Here is an 8748-nt window from a genome sequence, read left to right as displayed (position 1 = left end):
AGGTGATGTGTGAGAGACTGATGTGGGGGGTTCTCAGCTGTTGAGAAGGGACGCGAGGGATCCATGGGGTCTGAGTCTGGCCAGGGAGGTCTAAGAATTTTTCTGAAATCTTTGCCCCTGCCCCGCCTCTTCCTTATGTCTGAGGTTCTCCTTCCCCTGTGTGATTATCTTTGGTGATCTTTTGTGAGTTATGCTGCGCTGGAACTTTGAAAAGGCTGTAATTAAAAATTTACTTTTAGACTTCTTTTTCCCCTCAGTGAAAATCACAGGTTACTGTTTTTGCCATGGACAAGTAGCGAGCTGAGGAGGCTGTACACTAGATGCCCACCCACAGATCACATGGAGAGCATGTTGGCCAGTCTCGAAAGGGTCTAGACTAGAAAGGGGCCATGTTATGGCAGTTTTGTGCCTCCTCCCATGTCTTACAAATTGGGTGTATAACTAAATCCAGTTTTAAAAATGCAACATCAAAGAAAAGCACTTTTCTACTTACACAGCCTGTCTCATATGAAATCTGAAGGTCATTAACTTGGGGCCAGCCTGTATTGTGAGGGCTGTCTCTCTCCTTGGCATTGGGTCTTCCCAGTGCATAGTTGTGGTGGTCTTTCTGATTAAGTAGTAGTTATGAGCACACCCATACTCGTACAAGTAGCCCTATTGGAGTCAATGAGGAAATTCACCTAGTGAATGATTTGAAGGATCATGTTCTGTGTTTCAGCTGAAACTGAATGTTCTTGTTTTTCTGACTTAAAGATAGATTTGCTCCTAATTTTTCTTTCTTCAGATGGTATTTTTAAAAGCTTTTTTTTAAAAAGTAATGGGGATCAATTCTTAAACTTAATATAGCAAATAATCCATTTTATACCTCCACCCCTATCCTGGAGTAAATGTTAGCAGAGGAAAGCAGGAATAACCATAAAAAATGGACAGAGTACTTTGAGAGATTAGATATTGTCAAATTATGGTGAAAGTATTATTAGGTCTGGCATATCAGCATATGATTAATGTTTGTTGCATTACATTCTCTGAATGGAAAATAAAATCAGAGTGAACCTCTTCACATTTGATAAGAGTGTGCATAATTAAAAAGTGAAATGTTACTAGATTTTATATGAAATCAATCACTTTAATTGGAAGGAGGTATCTTTTATTTCTGTTGGTAATTGGGCTCTTGATAATTTTAAATCAGAATTCATGACAGTTTGTGATAAATAGGCTCTTTTTAGGCTAAGGAAACTAAAGTTATAATTACCCATGGATTACTCCTGAATGGTTGAAAGGGTTTGATTAAAGAGACGCAGGGAGATATATAGAAAAGCTGGTAGCATGTGAACGTTTGTGTGTGTGTGTGTGTGTGTGTGTGTGTGTGTGTGTGTGTTTTTTTAAGCAGCTAAGGAATAAAAGCATATTTGATGTGACAGAAACAAAAGCACAGTATTTGAAATCCCACAAAATAAAATGGATCTTCTAGGAATGCACAGTGCATGGAAAGAGAAAATTGGGCATTTCAGTAAATGAACTAACCTACAAAAAAATGGAGTGGAGAGAATTATGTGAGATGGATTGAAATTTGCTGAAATTGTAGGAGAAATTGCCATTAGGATGATTAGAAATCTTAATTTATAAATATAATTAAGAAATCTGGTCACAAATATTTTGGCATGTGATTCTTTTTTCCTTTGAATCTGAAAGTCATTAATAGATAACTAAAACTGAGGGGCTTTATAGAAGTGCTTAAGTCAGTTTATAAATGTTCATTGTGTGTGTGTGAGAACTGTTTGTATTGAAAACAAAATATTTTAAACTGGTGAATTCTGAGGCCAGATGCTACTTGGATCAACCAAAATTCAAATTCAGAACAATCCTGAACTTTTAGAAAATTCAGGTCTACCCTCAAACTTTGCATCTTGGGGTCCTTCTCTAATTTATATTTCAGACTAGCTCAATATCTCACTTGTAGAGTACCTGTTATATATTAACTATTCTCCACAGTTGTAATGCACAAAAAGAGTTTAAAAAAAATCCATATGGGGTTATTTAGGAGCCTCTTCTGGCTTGATATTTTGCTTCCTGGTTGACTGCTTTGTATGCTGTACAGAGAAGTGATATCTCTATTAAAAACCTCACTAAACTAAACCTAGTCCTCCCTTCAAATTTACTGTATAGCCACTGCTAGGTAGACGTCAAAATCTGTTAATAGTCCCATTGCCTGTGATCCAGAAGCCTGGGGAAGCAAGGAAATAATCGTGGACAGGAAAGGGGCTATGCAGTAACTTCTAATCCTACAGGGTAGCCACTACAACCCCTCTGTGCCATTTACACAAGGGAGTCACTATGTGGGGGCAAAGAGACGTGTGACCTGGCTGCTGGAGAGAGTACATGAGAAATAACTATTTGGTATATTCCACTCCCCAGTATTAATGACTGATGGGGTGGAATGCAATGAAAGTTACTGCTGATACAATTATGCTTACGAATTAAATGCTTTTCCTTCAACAATACCGTGAGTTCCCAGTGAATGGGATCTCAGACAAAGCACAGCCTTCAAGGATTTCCAGTGTATAAAGATTTTTTGGGGGGGGGGAGGAAGAAATTCTGATATTGTTCAAAGTACTTATCCTGCACTATTCGTAGAATATTGTGCCAGTGGCATCGGAAGAAAATATTCCTTTGTTAATAACCTTTGCATTATACCATGTATCGGAAGAATAGCTGCCAGTTGAGCAAAGCTTAGCACAGCTGTTACTGGCTTGGCCAGTGAGTGGGTTCGTCAAATGTAGATCTGCCTGAGAATCACCCAGTTCTTGCTTCCTGTTTCAGCTGTAGTGGGATATGGGCTTCATATACAGGGCTACAAGCTACCTGGACTAAAGCCATACAATGTCCATAGGAAACAAATTCAGTGGTGATGTAAGCGGTACTGTAAGTTACATGTTGCATGCATGTTGGTTAGAAAATGGGTATACTGGGCAGTGTAAAACATGCATGGATTTGACATTTAATGCTTGTGTAAAAACAAAGGAACAGACTAGAGGTATAGGAGGAAAAGCAACTGAGAGGAGGTATAAAATAAAGGTGCTATGCCATTTTGCCCCTTGATGGGTAAGTTACACTTACTTTGCATGCATGCTGAATGTTGAGTCTATGCAGTTTATTTCCAGCATGTATTTTACATAATCTATAATGGCCTCATTTGTACATATTGCTGCTTCTTTTCTCTCTGTTAAATGAGAAAAGCGATCCCATTTTGTTTTGGGGATACCCTCAAATGGTAGTTACAATTATAGTATTCTTTAGTAAAGGGAATTGCTTGGTTGACAACACTACCTTAACAGGACGTTATTTGCATGTGTGTCCTAAGTGAGTGAAAAATAAAGCACTGTGGACTGTTAGCAGGAAATCTAAAGACCTTTGTCTTTTCATACAAAAAGGTAAACTGGTGGGTACGCTATACCACAGCACTATTTTAATCATTACTGAATTTGGCACAGGGAATCCAATCTGGGATTCTGGTAGATGGCTAATTCTCCTGTGGATATTCTCTAATTTGCTAATTCTCCTCCTCCCATCTTCTGGCTATTGGCCGTTAGACACATTGAGTCACATCTGAAAATACAAGTATGCATTTTCAGTCTTGGGAGGTATGACAACCTGGGAAGATGTCTCTAATACCTTTTTATGTCTATTATGTGTGACTCAGTTTCCCCTGTTCAGTTTTGTATGCTGCCTGAATGCACAGAACTATATCAAAGGAGGCTGTTGAGAGGTTATGGAACCCAGCCTGAAAGGTAAAACAGTGACAGAGATAGGTCAGCCTCATGTACATAGCTTCATAACAGTTAAGATAACAATGGCTGGACCATCAACTGGTGGGAGAATTTCCCTAGCTGGTTTCATCCAGGATAAACCTGGGGAAGACCCTAGAAAAGGGATGGGGTTTTTTTGGTGAGCTGAAAGAGGCTGCCAAGGATGTGTCAGTGAAAAGGCTGCCAATCTGACTGGAACTCGGGGTATGTCTACACTGCAGCTAGGAGCGTGTTTTCCAGCTCAGGTAGACAGACACATGCTAGCATATAAAAATAACAGTGTAGCTGGGAGCAGCACAGGTGGTGGCTCAGGAGAGCTACTCAAGTATGTACCTAAGGGAGCCAGGTAGGTCTGTATTCAGGGAGCTAGCCTGAGCTGCCACCCAGGCTATCCCTGGCTACCCTGCTATTTTTAGCATGCTAGCGTGAGCAGAGCTAGTTCGTCTATCTGCCTGAGCTGCAAAGTATGTTCACAGGTTCAGTGTAGACATACCCTCAGAGACAGAGGGACCAGGAGAGCGAATAAGCTGGACTTCTCTGAACTGTAGATAGTCTAAGTTTAGGTAGGGGGATATGCATGTAGGCCTCTTTGGGTACATCTACACTGTAGCTGACAGTGAGCTACACTACACTAGAAATAACAATTTGGACATGGTGACTTGGGCTGGAGTTCAGGCTGTCGAGCCTGAGGGTGGGGTGGGTGGACTTGAGGTCCTGATTCCAGAACACCTGCTCAACTATTGTTATTGTGCTGGCTTGCATGAGTCTGTCTACCTGGGGAAGCTCACTCCCAGCTACAGAGTAGATGTATGCTTGGTAGTTTTAAATTTACTTTTCTGATTGCTGTATACCTTTTGGGCAAAATAAATCACGCTTTGTTTTGAAGGTGCTATTTCTGTACTTACGCTGTCACAGGCTCCCAAAGAGAGACCCTTGCAGGGACCAACCCTGGCTGGACCTCCTGAATTAGTCACTGTTGGTACTCGGAGAGCTATAACCAAGGTCCTAGTCTGAGTGGGTGAATTCCAGAATTCCACTCCAAGAGAGGCAAAGACCCTAGGCCTGACTCCTATGGGGTGTACTCAGAGAGACTCCAAGAAGGGACAGTTGTAGCTGTGACAGGAGGATGCCTCTAAAAGTTTAATCAGAGGACTTTAGTTACATTTTAACAAGTTTTCATTAATTGTTAAATGTCTAATGCCCTGATTCTTATGAAATGTTAGTTTGTGGTCTAGTCATATATATATTTACATGTGAGTTTGAGATACGAGTTCTCTGGTCAGTATAAGAACACAGACAGACAACTTACAGCATAGCTCTGGATTTAAGAATTTTAAAACTTTGAGCAAAACTTCTGGAACGGATGGTGCAGTAGGTTACTAAACAATCCCCTCACTTTAGGGAGTTAATGTACGAATCCTAGCTCAGGTCACAAGTGAATCCCTACTTTGCATATTGAAAAATTACCAAATAGTTTAGCATGATTGGTAGCCACTGCTCAGGAAGGGCCTAGGACAGGAATAACAAAGGCAGGTTGTAGATCAGAACTGATTTGTATCCCCAAGACCGGTGTGGAGAAGCTTAGATCGTACCTGCTGATATGATGGTACAACTTCCCTGAAGAAAAAAGGTGCTTCTTCAGTTTACACTAGCAGAGAATTTGGCCCACAACACTTAGTGCTAATTGTCTTGAAGTTTCATAAGAATTACACTCAATTTAGCTATAGTTTCATTTCACTTGTGGACACTGACTCTTTCTGCACCATCATATAGACTATGTAATTGTGACTCTTTCTGCACCATCATATAGACAAAGCAGAAAACAAGGTCTTTGCTGTAAGGAGTTTCTAATTATAGGGTCAGAGGCTTGGGATCAAGCTGCCTTCACTGATTGAAGGTAGGGAGCATTCCGCATCATAAGCATTTGGTTCCAAGATGTAGCACTGGAATCGGCACAATTATGAATTAAAACTGGACATGATGGGTTATGACCCAATATACAGAGAATAACAAAGCCAAATTTATATAACATGGTGATCCAAATAGGGCATAAACAATCTGGAGGGGTGACATTCATTAAGATTTGTATTAATCCTCAGAGAATGTAAAAGGCTCCTTGTTATGTCTTTTACCCATGAAGGGTAGCCCTATATTTAAGTCAGATTACTTTTATTTCAGATTAAGGCAAACCATTTAGAAAATACTCAATGATGGGTAGTCCTCTCTGCCTCAGTTAGTGGAGGAGATCCAGATCCAGGCTATATTAAGTGGAAAGAGGTGCAAAAGGAAGAGGGGTATCTCAGTGGCGGATTAATGACTTTGCCGCCCATAGGCCCAGAAATAATTGCTGCCCTGCCCCCAGCTCACCTCCACTCCGCCTCCGCCTCCTCCCCATCCCCTGTGTGTGCCGCTGGGTCCTGCTTCTCCCCGCTCCCTGCCAGTGCTGGTGCGCGAAACAACTTGGCGAAGGAGGGGGAAAGAGGGGAACGCGGCATGCTCAGGAGAGGAGGGGGGGATTTGGGAAAGGGGACCAATAGGGACAGGGAGGGGGCAGGGATTGAGGGCGGGGAAGAAGCGGAGGGCGTGAACCGGCACCGGGGGAAGCAGCCTCTGGCTGCTATTATAAATTTGCCACCCTAGGCCTAGCGTTAATACGCCGCTGGGGTATCTGCAGATTTACAGCATCACCCCTTCTTCCCCAGAAACTGATTGTACTGTGTGTGTACGGAGCGGCAGGACAGGCTGGAGTCAAGGGTTTGGCACCACTTTCAATGGTATGTAACGTAGCAGGACAAGATAAGTTACCCAGCCAGCATGATCTTACATAGCATGTTGGCTGCTGCACAGTCACCCTCACATCCCCACCCTCTGAGGTGGAATTTGGGGCAGCCTGAAACAAGTGACATCATAGGAACATGGTTGCCATGGGAATTATGGTGTTGTGGGGGCTTAGGGGATGGTGAGAGAGTGCTGAAACACTAGTCTCCTCATGAATAGCCTCCTCTCTTGAGATCTTTGGGTGTAAAAGGTTGAACCTTCATCTCGGGGATGAATTCTTACTAACAAGTGTGCAGCTAAGCCTATTGAATATTAATGCCCTCATCTCAAAGTCTAAAACAACTGGCAAACACCCAGCCTCTCCGTCACAGCAGCAAAATACAAAGTTGTAGTAATTAATCTGGAAAGTCCATGAGACAATGTGCCTGCAGACTGTGTCTAATACTGAAACTATGTTCCTACAGCCAGGCTGGAGCTGCTGAGCTTTCTGAATGTCTCTCTATTCAAAACTCCAATAGGCCTAATTAGCCATTTCCCCCATAACACAATACTCAAATACAGGTCTGATTACTCACTATATTGTAGCTGATCACAGGTATGATAATGCTCTCACAAGGTCTGCAGCAGCTCTGGTGCTATTGATGCTGGTCTGGGCTTGGGCCCAATTCATAGGGGTTAACAAAAGGACTGATACTCAAAAACCCAGTCTTGGCTGGCCAGCCAGTACTATGCCATACATCAGGGTAAAGGAGAGGGACAATTAATATGGAACACACTGTAAATTCCAGCTCTTGGGCTGCCATATTGTTTATAGTAAAATATACTGATGTATTCTCATATTGCCTAAGTATTATTGAATAAAACAAATCTGTACATGAATCTGATCTCAGTTACATGACTCCAGCATTACTGCATAAGTAAGTAATACTAGAATCATGTAACTGAGATCAGCTTCTGGGCCAGAGATGTTTGCGGAGTCAGTGACCGAGCTAGGAATAATACCAGAGAAAAGTGGCACAAAAGAATAAAAAATGATCAGCCATCTGATTCCCAGGCTCGATTGCCTGTAGATGTTGGCAGCTAGGAATGCTGAAAAATGTGGGCATTTGTGTCCTGGGGGAGAGCATGTCTCACATCACTTAACAGATGCTGTACCTTGTTTGTAATGTCATTTTAAGAAAACACAGACTCTCATTGTTACGAAAAGGACAGACAAACCATTCATTCCATAACAGCTGGGTGTTTCTATAAGCATACTTAGAAAGCAAGCCCTGTTGTAAGAAACTGTTCCGTGAATGGGATTGTTCTAACATTTCTTTATAAACAAATATTTACCATTAAGCATCTTGGTATAGAAACAATCCTTCATAACTTCTCTTAACACATTCCCACTGTTATATTAATTCTAATGGAATATCTGGGCCCAAAGAGTCAAAGGTATTAACATGACCCTGTAACTGTCCCCCCATTACAGTTTTAAATGGGGTTTGTTGGACAGAGATTTCAGCCTGCTTCGTATCATGGCAAACATCCCTTAAGAATCCTTTTAAATCTTTTATTAAAGATGCAGAAAAACAAGAAAAAAACATTAAAACATTTAAAATATGCAGGATTAAATAAGGCCTTCATTTCAGCCATAACCCTGGATCCCTTTTCCTTTAGCCAAAGAGAACTCTAGAAAGAACCACCCCTTGTTTGACAGTCTTAGATGGTATTAAAGATGGTAAAACCTGTCCTTTTGGGGAAAAGAGAAAGAAGTTAGTTGAAAGAGGCTGAAGCTGTTGTTGTTAAACTCCAGTCCATTTCCTAAAAGACAAAACCAGACACACACACACACACACATTCGCACACAAAAAGAACAGAAAAAGTAGAAAATGCAGCTTCTGTCTCTGGTGCTGACTTTCATTTGCAACCCTCCCCCCCCCCGCTGGAGAAACATAGGGATTACACATGATTTTATTAGCCATGTCAAGATCTGGTAAACTTGTGTCACTATTGGGCTGTGTATGACTTGGCTTTTATCTGTCCTTTCTGATCACAGGCTTACAGCAGTGTTGCAAAATATATCGTCTTGGCTGGCTAAGGCAGACTCGTACTAGACAGAAGGAAAAAGGAGATAAGATAGGGAAGCAAAAAACACATGGGAGGTGAGGTGGTGACAAAG

Source organism: Dermochelys coriacea, chromosome 5 (genome assembly GCF_009764565.3).
Source record: "Dermochelys coriacea isolate rDerCor1 chromosome 5, rDerCor1.pri.v4, whole genome shotgun sequence".
Classification (NCBI taxonomy): domain Eukaryota; kingdom Metazoa; phylum Chordata; order Testudines; family Dermochelyidae; genus Dermochelys; species Dermochelys coriacea.
The sequence above is the reverse complement of the archived record's forward strand: the minus strand, read 5'-3'. Positions refer to the sequence as shown.